The sequence below is a fragment of the Dama dama genome, chromosome 33, assembly GCF_033118175.1.
Source record: "Dama dama isolate Ldn47 chromosome 33, ASM3311817v1, whole genome shotgun sequence".
Lineage (NCBI taxonomy): Eukaryota > Metazoa > Chordata > Mammalia > Artiodactyla > Cervidae > Dama > Dama dama.
Genome location: NC_083713.1, coordinates 35,139,498 through 35,156,925, shown reverse-complemented (window position 1 = coordinate 35,156,925; position 17,428 = coordinate 35,139,498).

The following is a 17,428-nucleotide window of genomic DNA, read 5'->3' as shown; positions in this document are numbered from 1 at the left end:
TCTGACAATCTTAGTCATTTAATTGAGTTATTGCAATATTTTACATTTAGTATAAGTGTTGCAGTATAAGTTGCCCCTTCCAGAGCCTGAAACTGGGCTCTTGTCTAACACTTGGAAATGAATTGTCCGGGGAGACACATGTGCTGACAAAGCAAGAGATTTTATTGGGAAAGGGCGCCCGGGTGGAGAGCAGTAGGTAAGGGAACCCAGGCTTCTCAACTCTGCCATCTGGTTCTGTCTCGGGTTTTATGGTGATGGGGTTAGTTTCTGGGTTGTCTTTAGCGATCATTCTGACTCAGAGTCCTTCCTGGTGGTGCACGCCTTGTTCAGCCAAGATGGATGCCAGCAAGAAGGATTCTGGGAGGTGGTCGGACATGTGGTGTCTCCTTTTGACCTTTGCTGAACCCTTCCGGTTGGTGGTGCCTTATTAGTTCCGTGTTCCTTACCAGGACCTCCTGTCGTAAAACAACTCATGCAAATAGTTACAATGGTGCCTGGCCAGAGTGGGTGGTTTCAGTCAGTGTGCTTCCCCTAACATAAGTGCTAATATATTGTTGATATAATGCTGGATTTGATTTGCTAATTTTCCCAGTATGCATGTGTCTATGTTCATGAATGATTTTAGTTTATAATTTTCTTTTTTTGTAATGCCTTTCTTGGGATTATGCTGTCCTCACAAAGTTCACTGGAAATATTTCTTTCTCTTCTATGCACTAGAAGAGTCTATATGGAATTAACATTATTTCTTTCTAAAATGTTTGGTTGAATTTTCTGTATTATTATTGAGGCTTAGAATTTACCTTCTTGAAACATTTTTAACTATTATAAGTTTCATTAATCCATATATATTTTCATATATATTTCTTTTTGTATGAACTGCTTTCCTGGTGGCCCAGATGGTAAAGAGTCTGACTGCCAATGCAGGAGACCTGGGTTCGATCCCTGGGTCAGGAAGATCCCCTGGAGAAGGAAATGGCAACCCACTCCAGTATTCTTGCCTGGAAAATCCCATGGATGAAGGAGTCTGGCAGGCTACAGTCAATGGGGTCGCAAAGAGCCACACACGACTGAGTGACTTCACTTTCTTTCTTTCTTTTGGTAGTATGTATCATTTGAGACATTGATTCATTTCAACTACACCATTGAATTTATAGGCATACAGTTTTTAAAATAATATTCTTCTACTAATTGTAGTATCTGAAGGGTCTTTAAAGATGCTTTCTCTTTCATTGCTGATATTAGTAAATGTTTCTATATTTTAGACATTTTTGCTGGAGGTTTGCCAATTTTAAAAATAATTTTTATTTTTAAACATCCTTGTTTGAATATCTCCAAAAAGATTTTTAAAAGTAGTAAACAGTTTTTGACCAAAAAACCCCCCTAAACACATATAACAACAAAATACCTAATATAAAGCGTGAACGTTGATTAGATCCTCTAGTTTAACAAAGCCAGGTATATTATTTGTGAAAATGGCACTAATTTCAATGTAGACGATTTTAGACTATAGAATCATTTTTAATTTTCATAAGCATGAAAATGGTGCTGCAAGTGTGTAGAATATATTTATTTTTAGAAGATGTATACTGCTCTACTTACAGTATTATTATACCTGCAAATTATCTTGAAAAATTTTAGCAAAATTAAATGATACAGAAAGTACATAAGTTGTTGAATTTGGGTGGCAAATATATATGGGTAGTTACTGAACTATTCATTTCTTTTTTATATGTTTAAAAATTATTTTAAAAAGCTGAAAAATATGTTAATATTGGGCACTGCCCACCACCAGCAAATCAAAGTGAGACATTGCTGTGTTAAACTGATTAGTGAAGACTTCTTTGAGGATTTGGAGGTTTTGGTTGGGCTTTCAAAACTGGAGCAAAGTTAGGTAGATGGAATTAAAGAGTGAGGTCATGCTTGAAAGGGAGTAATATAAACAAAACTTGAGAGATTAAGATGAAAATGACTTGTCACTTTTGACTTGTCTTATTCCCTTTGCTAAGGGTGTTAAAGCTGGCTGTCTGAAAATTTATTTGTGACTATGTTATAGTAGTATCAATTTCCCCTAAATAAGAGGTTCCGTGTTCACTGGGAGAATTTTGGAGGAATTTGTCTAAATGTCTTCTTTTAAGGACTTTGAGTCATTCATTACAACATTTGCCAGTTCCTTCACCAGAGTTTCTATCTTAAGGATCACTGCATTTCTTTCCTCATAAGTGTGTTTGTTTGTAATGTGACATGGGAAAAATAAACTTTCTATGTGTTCCTCATTGCTCTGCTATTCCCTGTAAATGTTTAGGAAGCAGAATGCTACTAACCTGTTAATATAATCAAAGCTCCCAGATGTTCGTTCAGGGTGTCATGCCTCAGAAAATATGTTAAATTTTCTTAGTGAAACTTCTTCATGTTGTCCAGTCATACTACCTATGGCCCCTTCTGCCTCCCTTCCCAAATTCTTCTATATCCCAGTTCCAAATAATCATAGTGATAGCTCTGTACTCAGCCGCTTACCTTCTGAATAATAGCAGCACCGAGCACTTACACTGTATTTGGTTTTTCATTTTCAAAGTGCTTTGCAATCAGGGACTGGCTGAGCTCCCTTAACCGTGAAATTTATTTCTTGATGACAGAAGGAACAAAACCTTGGCATCTGGCTATGCCCACTATTGCCATCATGGAGCAGGGAGAAAAATCAGTGCTGTGGATGGAGGAAGAGGTTAGGGGTCAGGAGATTTGTGTCCTATTTTTGACTCTGCACTTGGCTTATGCACATCCTGGCTTAAGGCAGCAATTGCTCACCGTAAATTTTACCACCTGTAGGAGAAGGAGGATTGAATCCACGTTGAAAAGAGGAGAAGCTCATCTGTCGCAAATAGGACGCCTTGAATTTGTAGTGGGACTCTGATACCTGATGAAATTGTTAACAGAGTGACTAATGGAGACTATCCCTTCATGATGTGGTATTTTCTATTAAAAGATTAATTTTTAAAAATTATACAGTGAGTAAAAACATCTTTACTACATTTATTTCCCATATTCTTCCCCTTCATAAAAGTCAGTAAGTCCAGAAAAAAAATAGAAATAATATAAGGCTAAGCCCAGTTTGTTATTAATGCATTCAGTAGACTACATATTGTTTACATATGTCACAGTCATCATGATAACTTTTAATTATAAAAATTAATCAATGAGAATTTCTAGTGGCATACATAATAAGATTTGGTGATCAAACTGACATCCTCCTCTCTTCTAATTTGGGGTATTTTTTCTGTTTTTAGCATGAATGGCAGGTTAAATTATAAAATATCTCTCAATACAAAAGAATTGACGATAGTGCAGAAGAACAATAGATATAATGGCAGTAATAAAGACAATAATTCAGACAAAGACAAATGTGTTTATCTGGATATTTGTTTTGATGTGCATATTAATACACATTTACTTTTTTATGACAGATGTTATTAGAATTAGAACATTTGCCATCAGTGGAATTCATGTATCTAAGTCTCTCATGTAGGAAAACATCTTATACAGATATTTTGGCAGGACATGTTCTAAGACAGAAGAGTAGATAACTGATATGAAATGTATGATGTTTACTTGATTTCTTATAAAAATGAAAGTGATAAATTTTCTAAAGTATGTAAAAAAGTAAAATCACTGATATCAGGGATTCTAAAGAGAAAATGTGGTATGAAATTTGGAGTGGAAGAAGAAATCACTCACTAATTTCGTGCTGGTCAGAAATCACAATTATATAAACCCATAGAAAGTGGCTTCTGTTCTTTTTCTGCCCTCATTCTTCAGCGATAGGCTATTTCTATCAGAACAAGGGGAGTTGAATATGCATGTTCTATTCACATTGAAGTCCTGTCTGGGAGAGTGAATGAAGAGGGGCTTACAGCATCAATTAGTGACATTATTAGTTTTCCAAAGTAGGCGCTTCCATTTCCCTGTCTTGTTGTATTTATTTCTGCTCTGAAGTGATGGCTAGCTAATGTGAAATAGAATATGCCAACAAAACCTGAAAAATTAAGAAAGAGAACCAAATGTTCATTTACCTAAATATTCAATACATTTATAACCATAGTCCATCAACCAATGGCTGATTTTTCAGTTTCTCATTTCAAAACAGCACAAGTGTTAGACTGGTGTTTAGGCTAAATGAAAGAAAGAAGAGATCAGCTCTTTCATGTATTCATTTGCCATGCTTTGGGAGTTATCCATGATACAGTTGGACTCCCCAGATGGCTCAGTGGTAAATAATCTGCCTGCGATGCAGGAGACACAGAAGATATGGGTTTGATCCCAAGATTGGGAAGATCCCTTGGAGGAGGAAATAGCAACCCACTCCAGTATTCTTGCCTGGAAAATCCCATGGACATAGGAGACTGGCGGGCTGCAGTCCCTAGGGTCACAGAGTGGGTCATGACTGACATGCATGCACATTGCAAGGTATGGTGATTTTCTGCTAAAATCAATGGAGATAATTATTATCATTATTTTTTCTTATTTTATTCTCTTAAAAATTTGAGCCCAATAAAAAGAGTGCTAACCATCTTTCTCCTTGATCACAAAATTGACAGGTTTGTTTCTCGTATCCCTTATAACATTTGTAAAATTTAGCAGATTGTACTGACTTTACCATTTGGGGGAAATAAAGTAGACTACTGTCTTGTTGGTCCTCAAGATTCAGCAGAGGAAGTAGAATTTAGGCTGAGGCCTTTGACTTTTCCTACCGCTATTTGCTAATATTTTCACTCCAGAAAAATACAGCTTTTTTGCGTTTTGATTTACAGAGCACTTACTACACTTTCCAGGTAGTACTAGTATTAAAGAACCAGCTTGCCAATGCAGGGGACATACGAGACTTGGGTTTGATCCCTGGGTTGGGAAGATTTCCTGGAGAAGGAAATGGGAACCCACTCCAGTATTCTTGCCTGGAGAATTCCATGGACAGAGGAGCCTGGTGGGCTACAGTCCATGGGGTCGCAAAGAGTCTGACTTGACTAAGCACACATCAAGAAACCTCACCTATTATACTCTAGGCTCTGGTCCAAGTTCTGGGAATACAACAGTGACTACAGCAGAAAATTATACCTGCTATATGTTAGTCACTCAGTTGCGTACAACTCTTTGCAACCCCATGGACTGTAGCCCACCAGGCTCCTCTGTCCATGAAATTCTCCAGGCAAGAATACTGGAGTGGGTTGCCATTTCCTTCTCCAGGGGATCTTCCCAACCCAGGGATGGAATCTTGTGGGCAGATTCTTTACCATCTGAGCCATCAGGGAAGTCCTTATAAATACAGAGGCAGAACATGCTAAATGTATATATATATATATATATATATATATATATATATATATATGCTAATATTTTCACTCCAGAAAAATAGAGTTGTACTCATTTTAAAAATTAATGTTTGCATCAGAAATGCTTGATTTTGTTGGATATGATAGAGAAAATTTTACTAGTAAAGAAAAAAATCTGATGTAATTTAAGAAAACCATGTTTGATACAATAATGCTTCCCCCTCCAGTTTTCTTGATTTTTGCTTGTTATAAATTTTTGGGTGTTTCTTTAAGCAGAAAACACAAATGTTAAGACAAAATAAATCTACATACCTTTATTAAGTGTAAGTGGTTGGAAAGGCTGTTCTCTCATAAAGTAATTTCACAGGCATCAGTGCTATACTATTGAAACCTGTATTGAAAGAAAAAAGTGTTCTTTCTTCAAAACACATAAGTACTTTCAAACTTCTCATGACCTATCTCTGAATTTTAGCATCTCCTTGATCCTGAGTGATTCTGGCAAGAGTCCCAATCAGCTTCAACTGGACTTATGTGGACCATGACCAAGAACCAGTTCACCATATTTACCATCACACTAAACCTGAACAGTTCAAGTTTAAACAATGTGTGGTAAGAGCTGGGCTTGAGAAATTATCAAATGTTTTAAGCATAAGGAGTTCAATCTTGTGGCTCCCAAATTGTTTATTCTGCTGAATATCCAAGAAGCAACATTTAATGTATAGCAAAAACCCAATGTTCTTTACAGGGTTTGTGGAGGGTATAAATTCAGGAGCTAATATCGGCAAAATCCAGGAGAGGCAGAACATGCAAAATAAAGGCCAAGGTATAAATAAAATCTGATGATTCATTGTTATGTACTATTTCTAGACTATCTTTAATCAAACTGGTAAGAACATCATTAATAGACACAGATCCATAAAATGGGTCAAACAAGAAACCAGCCTATATTTTAACACAAATCTAAACACACATTAAATGCATCTGTGAGAAAGAAAAAAAATCAGCAATTTTATCTTCTCTCACAGATGCTCAAAGTTTCCAAAAGTAGAATTTTCAACAAAGAATTGGAATGTCTTGATTTGATAAAGTTTTTCTAAACAACACTTCCCACTAGATAATTCATAAGTGGGAATAGGGAGAACCATGAGAAAAATTACTTTTAAGTTAAAAGAATAATAAATACCATTTCAAAGTGAAAGTGTTAGTCACTCAGTCGTGTCTGACTCTGTGACCCGGTAGACTGTAGCTTGCCTGGCTCCTCTGTTCATGAGATTCTCCAGGCAAGAATATTGAAGTACATTTTTTAGTTCCTCTTCACTTTCTGCCATTAAAGTAGTATCATTTACATATCTGAGGCTGTTGATTTTTCTCCAATCTTGATTCCAGCTTGTGATTCATCCAGCCCAGCATTTTGCATGATGTACTTTGCAAATAAGTTAAACAAGAGGGTGACAATATACAGCCTTGATATACTCCTTTTTCAAGTTTGAACCAGTCTGTTGTTCCATGTCTGGTTCTAACTGTTTCTTCTTGACCGGCATACAGGTTTCTCAGGAGACAGGTCTGGTACGCCCTTGTCTTGAAGAGTTTTCCACAGTTTGTTGTGATCCAGTCAAAGGATTTAGTGTAGTCAATGAAACTGAAATAGGTGTTTTTTTCTGGAATTCCCTTGCTTTTTCCATGATCCAGTGAATGTTGGCAGTTTGATCTCTGGTTCCTTTCCTCTTTGAAACATCTGGATGTTCTTGATTCATGTACTACTGAAGTCTAGCTTAAAGGACTTTGAGCATTAACTTGTTAGCATGTGAAATAAGTACAACAGTATGATAGTTAGATTATTCTTTGGCATTGCTCTTCTTTGGGATTGGAATAAAAAACAGACCTTTTCCTGTTTTTTCCAAGTTTTCTGACCTATTAAGTGCAGCACTTTAACTGCATTATCTTTTAGGATTTGAAAGAGCTCATCTGGAATTCTATCATCTCCACTAGCTTTGTTCCAAGTAACTCTTGCTATAGCTCACTTAACCTTACATTCCAGGATGTCCAGTTCTAGTGAGTGACCACACCATCGTGGTTATCCAGGATACTGAGAACTTTTTTGTATTGTTCTGTGTGTTTTTGCCACCCCTTCTTAATTTCTTCTTGCTTCTGTTAGGTCCTTACTGTTTCTCTCCTTTATCATGCCCATTTTTGCATGAAATGCTCCCTTGGTATCTTCAGTTTTCTTGATTCAATCTGTAGTCTTTTCCATTCTATTGTTTCCTCTATTTCTTTGCAAAATAAATTATAGAACTAACTGATAAAGTGGTTTTGAGAATTAATTCAGTGTTACAAAGCACCCAGGGTATACAAGTCATTTATCATTACTATAGCTTTTATTTGTATTTCTATAAGCATGTGCTCATTTTATAAAATAGAAACCCCAACCAGAATTATTTACTTAAAAACTCCTATGAACATTCATTTTTGCTTTCTTTTTGTTTTCTTAAATGAAAGTGACAATCTTAGTTGTATAATGATTCATTTCTGTAATGAGTGATGTTACTCATTTATGCATACTTAATTCTTTATGTCTATTTTGATGCTTTTCTATTAGTAGTTAGATTTTATATTCTTATTCTGCAGGTATACTAATACTTAAAAAATTTTAACTTATATTAAATTAAAATATTTTCTTTTATGAATGTATTTAAATAAATGTATATGTGTGTGCTCAGTCATATTCAACCTTTTGTATCCCATGAGCTTGAGCTCACCAGGTTCCTCTGTTCATTAAATTTTCCAGGCAAGAATACTGGAGTGGGTTGCCATGGGAGTCTTCCTGCCCCAGGGATCAAATCCATGTCTCTGGTGACTTTTGCATTGCCAGGAGAGTTTTTTACCACTACACCACCTGGGAAACCCAAATACGTGTATATGTGTATATACAAATATCTGTCAACTCTCAAAGTTTCATTGATTAAGACTGTGAAGTAAAGCCTTAATATCATTAGATAATTAAGGATTATCCCATAATTCAAGTACAATTTAGGAATTATTTCCACTTAATCAGCTCCCCAGTTTACACACAAAACTTTCTCACCAAACAGAATGCTGACATATGTATTTAAATGAGATAACCATTTGGCTGAAGCTTGCTGCACAGGAAAAGCCCATTTCACAGTCTATTCACATCTCACTTTATGGCACTTCACCATGGAAGGGCAAAACAGTTTAGACATTCACAATAAGAGCCACCTTGAACCGTATTTAACTCCCAAACCTTCTAAATTTCTTTAAGGCTCAGATAATTCCCACAAAGTCTTGCCTCACTTCCTCCCTGCATTCACCACCTACCTTCTGGGAAATCAAGCCACCTACTTATTGGAAGAAACAAACACATTGTAGTTGTTTCTATACAATTTAGGGTTTCCCACATTTTAGGAAAACTTAAAGAGAGGAATAAGACTTTGTTTTAAAAATAGTAACTGCCAACAATATCCAAATAAAATAAATTAAGGTATATACTTAATATTCACTTTTTACCCATAAACTTGTGAATGCCAAGAGACCAAAAAAAAAAAAAATAATAGAGAAATAAAAGCATGAATCATAATGATGTAGTTATTTGGTTGATTTTCATACATGGTATGGGAGATTGTTACTTAGGAATATTTACTACTCTGAGGAAAAACACAGAGCCATTCATATAATTAACAAAAACCATATTAACCGAAAACCATTAACAACAGCTAAATGGAAGTGTAAATTTTGTCTCAAGTACTCAGGTTATTGAATAGCTAATTTCTAAATAATAATGCTTAAATTACATCTTGTATCTAGGTGGTGCTAGTGGTAAGGAACTCGCCTGCCAGTGAAGGAGATTTATGAGACTCATGTTCCAGCCCTGGGTTGGGAAGATCTCCTAGAGGAGGGCATGACAACCACTCCAGTATTCTTACCTGGACAATCCCATGGACAGGGGAGCCTGGTGGGCTACAGTCCATAGGGTCGAAAAGAGTTGGACACAGCTCAAGTGACTCAGTACACACAGACACACATACTTGTGGGTACTTTAATTTTATTTTATGTCTGTATTTGCATGATTCTGCCCTTATTGCTAAATACAGCAAATTTACACAGAAGTAGGATATATTTCAGTGTAATCCCTAAAAATTTTGAAGACAGGAAAGAAATGGTGAAATAAGTGATCATGTAATATCCAGAATACTTAGGCTAAAAATGGAAGGATCAGTAATGTACTCCCCTTGATCTAAATCCCATGCTTTCTCTCTGATCAGAAATGAAATTGATTAATGGTAGGGCAAACCCTGACAAACCAGCTAATTATAAAGGGAATTCACAGCTATATAAATGCAGGGCTTAGCCTTACCACTAAAGATCAGCCACTGATAGTACCCCGTTGTCTGCACAGGAATTGGGCTAGCCACAAAAATGTATTCTTGCTTTGGAAATCTTTTTGCCTCATATAGATGCATTCCCCCCAAATTTTGTCTATTTTATCCAGAGTATAGTCAATGTCTCAGAGGACAGATATAAAATCACAGTGGAAAAAAAGAAGTGTCCAAGTATAAATTTGGTGAAATTAGTAAAGGAAAATAATGTAAGCAGAAAATAGTGGGTTTTTTTTAGTAATATTTCTAGACCTAAAAAATTTTATTCAAGTTTTTCCATAGGAGGTTACAAACATTTTGGCCAACCTAATACACATCTATATATGTGTGTGTGTGTGTGTATAAAAATGTTTGTTTTACCTAGAATAATTTCTTAACCCTCTTTATTTTTTTTCTTTCAATTTTCCCATCTTACAATATTCACAATCTGTATTTGACTATATCCCTGTGGTATAATTGAACTTGCTTTTTTAATCTTTTGATTTACTATAAACTGGTAGTTAAATTTATAGAATCAATCTAATTGAGGTTGGCGTTCCATTGCAATTCCCTTTAACTTGAGGGAATTGGGTTGACACAGAAATAGGCCAATGATAAACCAACTTCCATTAAGGGTTTCTTTTACTGTTAATGGGAAGGTTGGGAATCAACTTCAGACCATTTCCATTCAAATCAATGACAGTATTCAAAACACTAAGACTGAACTGTAGCAGTGATACCTCTGGAAACCTCCATACATTTCCATTTCTGAGAGTGGGTTTCATTTTTTTCTTGAGAATTGTATGGGTAGTGGTGGTTGGGATTTTTACCCTGGGATGAATATATAGAAAATGGGGGAAAAAAGGAAAGAAGGAGGAGTTGAGTCTGAGACTTTTGGGGGTATAATGTGACCAGACAGTGAGTCTAGTTTACTTTTGAATAGTTTAAACTTTTTAGAAGAAAAACTAGGGTGCTCTTGCTTTCACTAGTGTCTCAATGCTAACTCAGTGCCCAACTTTGCTGATGCTATTGACAAAGGAAGACAATCAGCCAATCTTCTTTTTATGCTCTTTGTCTTTTCAGCTTCTTCTTAACCCTTTTCACCAACCCTAGATCATAAATGGATATGCTCAATCTAAGGTGAAGGTAGAGAACTACTAAACCAGAGCCTGACAGATTGAGAGGGTGGATGCTCCAAATGGTTTAGTGGTAAGCCCATACCACATTTTTCTCTTCCTCCATCTGTTTCTCTCTAGATCTGTGGATAGCACTGACATGCTATAGCAAAGGAAGTTCTGGAACAAGTATAAACAAATTATCATATATTTTGCAAAGTATACCAAATCAGCATTGGGTAATTTTCTCAAATATCAGAAAGATTAGCAAATCTTTGTATTGTTACACTTTTTTTTTTTTTTTCAGTTGTTCCACAGAGCTTGAGGGATCTTAGTTCCTCATCCAGGAATTAAACCCAGGTCCTCGTCAGTGAAAGTACAGAGTCCTAACCACTGGACTGCCAAGGAATTCTCTTGTTCCACTTTTAAATGCATCTTTAATTGAAAATTATTTTGCTTAAATGTTTGTGAGTTGAAGAAAATTCGTTTTTTAAAAACACTTTGAGTATCTCACATTTAAATTTCTCATTTTTTTTTGGAAACATAATTCCTTATTCTTTGACACAAGGCTATTTGTATAGAAATAATAAAACCTTAACCATAAATATAGTAATATTGAATATAAATAACCACTTCAGTTAAGGATCTAACTTCCTTGTTTGGTTGGGGGTAAAGAAGAACCTATATTTTAAAAATACCTTTACCCTAAAATCTTTCACAATGGTTGGGAGACTGTAAACTGCACTAACATTCTGTTGATCACTTTGTTACAGCAAAACAAAAGAAAAGCTTCACATTGCCAAACTACGTATTGGTTTTTGAAAGTGTTAAATGGAGCTGGTGATTTGGGTCCCTTTTTACTTAAGTTGAATGCTGCTGCTGCTTCTGCTAAGTCGCTTCAGTCGTGTCTGACTCTGTGCGACCCTATAGATGGCAGCCCACCAGGCTCCTCTGTCCCCAGGATTCTCCAGGCAAGAACACTGGAGTGGGCTGCCATTTCCTTCTCCAATGCATGCATGCTAAGTCGCTTCAGTCATGTCCGACTCTGTTTGACCCCATGTACAACAGCCCACCAGGCTCCCCTGTCCACGGGATTATCTAGGCAAGAATACTGGAGTGGGTTGTCATTTTCTTCTCCAAGTTGAATGCTAAGTATACTGAAATTTGTGTAATTGTTAGGTGCTACATTGCTGGAGCTATGATATGGTCTGATCATCAAGTATACATACCACTTTACAAACCAGCGGGCAAACATGAGGGAAAAGAATCTTATTTATAATGCATTTTTTCCATTCATTTTTATATTGTATTTAAGATAGATTTTTGGTTCTTAAAGCCTTACTTCTACTCATAACATCACTATTTAACTTACTAATTGTCATTATCATAAATTATCATCAGCATGTTTATTACTTCCACTATACGTATTTTTTATAAAGTAATAATGACATGATTGCACTTTCTGTATTTACTCTCAGGTACTTAAAAATGAACATTTGTAATTCACTACTTATTCTTGGGATAGCTGAATTAGGCTGTATCTTACCATTTTCTCAGGATTAGACTGTAGTGAGGTCTTAGGACACAGAAACACATTAGAGTGTGTGCTGTCTAATACTGTCGCTTTATTTTTCACATTTCTACTCATTAGTTAGAGCATTATTTGGTTTTTCTATTTTAATTAGCAGTCTGACATTAAAAATAACTTTTATTTCAAGTAATATTCATTTTAAAGGCTTTAATAAGTTTACATAGTCTATTTGTAACCTATGCAGAGAAACCTTCCTGTCAGATTTATTTGCCTTGCTTTGTTCTTAAAAATGTACTATATAAGGAAGTATTTCAAAAATACATATATTATTGAAACATGATATACACAAAATCTTTATCAATCAATATACTTATGATAATTAAAATTAGGATATTCTTGTCATCAGTTCAAGGTTACAAATGAGTCAAAGAAGCATGATTAGTTTAATAGAAGATACATAAATGGATATATTCTAGATTTAGACTATAAAGCAGCTTTTTAATATAAATCATTCAGCACAACTTCAAATATATGTGTTTTGCAGGTAAAATAGCATAAAAACAAACTGACACTGCCATGACAAGTAAATGCAATTTTGTTGGGTGATTTTGAAAGAAAATATTTATAGATATTATATGCTTATTTTAAGCTGTCAAATCATTTTTGTTTTTGAATAACATCTTAGGCAGATCAATACTCAAAAGAGATAAAATTTAAAATGGCTTGGCTTGAAATGGGATGGATGGTTCAGAGATACAGATGCTTAAAAACCACCTTGTTCTCTGGGCTCTAAGGGGTAGGCGAATAGAGGAGACCGAGATGGTGAAGACCCTAAGCTTACCTCCTCCCACAGGCACACCAAAGTTGCAACTATTTACAGAAGAACTGTTGATAAGAATGGTCTGAAGACTAGCAGAAAAGATCTTCTATAAATAAAGATATAACAAGGAACCACAACAAGATGGGTAGTAGGGAGTAGGGACATAGTATAGTTGAGTCACGTATCGTCAGGTTGGTGATCCACGAATGGGAGAATAATTACAACTGTAGAGGTTTTCTCCAAGGAGTGAGGGATCCAATCCCAACATCGAGCCCTCCCCCCCAACTTGGGGGTCCTGTGGTGGGAAGATGAACCTCCAAAACTTTTGCCTTTGAAGGCCAGTGGAGTTTACTTTTGGGAGTGTCGTCAGCTTGAGGAATATAAAGACTCCACTCTCAAAGGACACACAGAACATCTCACAAACTCTTGGAACCAAGGCAGAAGCAGTAATTAGGAGGGGGCCTACATCAGACCCATTATGACTTTGGAGAGAACCCCAAAGAGGCAGGAGGCAGTAGGACTCAACCTGGGGATGTAGACACTGTGGCAGCCGTTTTGGGGGAGCTCATCCTATTACAAGGACACTGATACTTGCAAGTGCAGTTTTGGGTTCTCTCTCTAGCTTATTAGTGATCAAACCTGGCCCTTCCCAGCAACCAGCTGACACCAATCCTGGGATGGCCCAGGCCAGGCAGCTAGAGGGACAGATACACAGCCTCACCCACCAGCAAGTCAGTTCCTGGTGGACTTTCTGAGTCCAAACACCTGAAGACCTGGTCTCACCCACCAAAGAGCCCAGGACTTGGTCTTACCCATTAGTGGGCAAGCACCAGCACCATGACCTCTGAGCCTTACAGCCAAAGCTCCCTGGATCTGGCTCTGCCCGCAGTTGAATACCAGCCCCAGGATATCTGCAGCACTGCAGCCAATCACTTTTCAAGACCTGGGCCAACCACCAGCAGCCTGGGACCACTCTGAGGAGAACCACTCTGGTAGGCCCTGGGTCCTGGCACAACCTACCTGCTGGCCAGCACCATGTCTGGACAACCCAGATCCCACAGCCAGCCATGTTAGAAACTAGCCCAGCCCACCAGCAGGTTGACACAAGCCCTAGGAATCCTGGTCCTGCAGCTAGTCATCCCAAGACACAGCTCCAAGCTCCAGTGGACCAGTACTAGTTCCAGAGCCCCCTGGGGCCCCACAGCAAGTTCCTCGTGACCCAGCCCTGCCCACCAGCAGGCTTTCATCAGGACTGAGACTCCTTTGGCTATGCAGCCAGCTATACCAGCACCAAGTCCTACCTATCTGTTGTTGGCAACCTGTGCACAAGGCTGGACCTGACAACCAGTTGCACTAGGGGGTAGCCACATCTACCACTGAGCCCATAGTAGTGAGCTTGCTATAACAAAAAGGTTCACATAGCCCAAATAGAGCATCCCCCTAGGGCATATAGATTTGGTGGCCAGAGGACAATGCAGTGCTGAACCCCATAAAATGTCTCCTACATAAGGCCATCTCACTAAGATCAGGAAAAGTATTAAATCTACCAAATAGGAATAACACCAATGAAGTAGGCAAAATGAGGCAACAGAGAAATATATTCCAGATGAAGGAATAAGATAAAACTCCAGAAGAAGAACAAGTAACATGGAGATCAGTAATCTACCTGATAAAGAGTTCAAGGTAATGATCATAAAGATTCTCAACTCAGGAGAAGAATAGATGAGCACGGTGAGAAGTTTAACAAAGAGAAAATATAAAGAAAAACCAGAGTTTAAGAGTATAATAATGATAATAAGTACATGAGAGGAAAGTCATTTTCAAAATTCTGTTTACATTCACATCAAAAATAATAAAATGCCTGGGAATAAACCTAACTAAGCAGGTAAACGACCTATGCTCAGAAAACTCTAAGACACTGATGAAATGAATTAGAGATGACACAAACAGCTTGGAAAGATACGGAATGGAAGGACTGTTAAAATGACAATACTACATAAGGCAATCCTCGGGTTCAAAATGTCACTGACATTTTCAACAGAGCTGTAACAAAGAATTTTAAAGTTTCTGTGGAAACACAAAAGATGCTGAATAGCCAAAACAATCTGAAGAAAGAACAACAAATCTGGAGGTGGCATACTCCCTGGTTTCAAACTATACTACAAAGCTACAGTCATCAAAAACAGTATGGTACTAGTGCAAAAACAGACACATAGATCAGTGAAAGAGAACAGAGCCCAGAAAGAAACCCACACATGATGGTCAGTTAATCTACAAAAAGGAGGCAAGGATGTACAGTTGAAAAAAGATAGTCTCTTCAACAAATAGCTCTAGGAAAACTAGACTGTTACATGTAAAACAATGGAATCAGAACATTACCTCACACTATCTACAATATGGAGTTTTATAAAAAAGTAAAGTTTTTTGTTTTAACATTAATATTCAAAAGAATTAGTCTACCACATGACATAGTTTTATATGTCTACCACATGACATAGTAATTCTTTGATCTGATTCAACAATTAGATTCAACAGTTGCTTCTGCAATGTCCCAAAAGATGACTCAAATTATGATTTTATAATTTGGAAATGGGAAACTGAGTATCAGTCTGGGAAAGTTATTTCACGTATGGACAATTTTAATGTTAGAAAACTTTTTGTGATAAGGACTACTTGTTTCAGTGAGATATTACAAAGAGCCAACAATAGTATTTTTTCACCTAAAAAATATTTTTCTCACTCATTTGCAGGCTCCTTATCCTGCTTCAAACCTTAAATTCATGAATATTCACAGAGATTCTTGTATGAGATAAATACAACCATTTTAACTGTGGAAAGACTCACTGACAACTATAAACTTGAAGACAAATAAAAACAATGATTTGAACCAACATCATATATGATTTATCCTTGCCTGGGACTATACATTTTGCATTTGAAGTTTCAGACCTGACATTGTTCAATTTGGAGATACTGATCTCAAGTGACATTTTGTTGATTATACTTGACTTGGAACCATGTGACAGAACACAGGTGATACAAGGTCTGTTTAAATGCTTTTTGTGCTTTTAAGACCTATGAGTTAATATTGAAAGAGTTACCTGAGATTGGTTGCTTATTTTTAAACATATGGAATCCTTGAACTTCTATCTCAGTAATACTTTCTAAAATATGTTTGAAATGCATTTATTTCATTTGTCTTCCATTAATTAATCTATTGAACTAAAACTGACATGTATCTAATATGTGCTAGGCACTATTCTTGGGACTGGGGATATAGGAGTGAATAAAATTAAAATCCTTTCCTGTTCACCCATCCCCTGCCCCACTTTTTTTTTTTTTCTTAGAGCTTACCTTCCCACTGGGGACAGATAATAAATAACAATATAATTTAATACACGGTAGTTGTCAGTGAAGGCATCTCAGAGGAGGGTGACAATTGAACTGAAACGTGAATGATTTATAAAAGAGTTATTGCAGATAAGGGGGAGTGGCGAGCACATGGATTCGAAGTTCTTCTGTATTGTTTGAATAGTATATAAGAATGCATTCATAATTACTTGCATAGCAATAGCAGAAAAATATTATTGAAAAGCTATACATTATAATGTCTGGACATTGATATGGATGGATACTGAAACTAGGTAAGAGACAAAAGTTTTAGGTGTTCAATATGGAAGTACTAGAATTTTTTCAAATGAAATATTTTTTTCCTCTTTAATTGGTAATATTCCAATTAGTAACAGAGTTGAATATCACTAATTCTAATCATTAGCCAAATTGAATTTAGTATTGACCAATATAACAGAAATGACACTAAGAAAGAAGATAAATTAGCAAGGTCAAGTAGATACCTATCAAATCAGTGTCTGACTAGAGCCATGTAAATATGTGTGTAAAAACTTCTCAAGTTTATACTCCTTTAAGATAATAAGATAAGGATATACACAGAATATCAACTATTGCACAGGAAAGTTCCCTTGTTTTTCCAAGGGACTATTTATTTTTAAGAAAGAGTCAGCCTAGATTTCCTTGAAATATCATTTCATTTAGGACATTGAGGTCACTTAGGACAGATTTGTTTACTTAAATGTGGAATCTAAAAAAACAGTACAAATGAACTTATTTAGAAAATGGAAATAGAGTCATGGAGGCAGAAAATAAACCTATGGTTACCAGGGGGCAAGATCAGGTGGAGAGGGATAAACTGGGAGGTTGGGATTGGCATATACACACTAAAATGGTTTCTCAGATGGCAAAGAATCCACCTG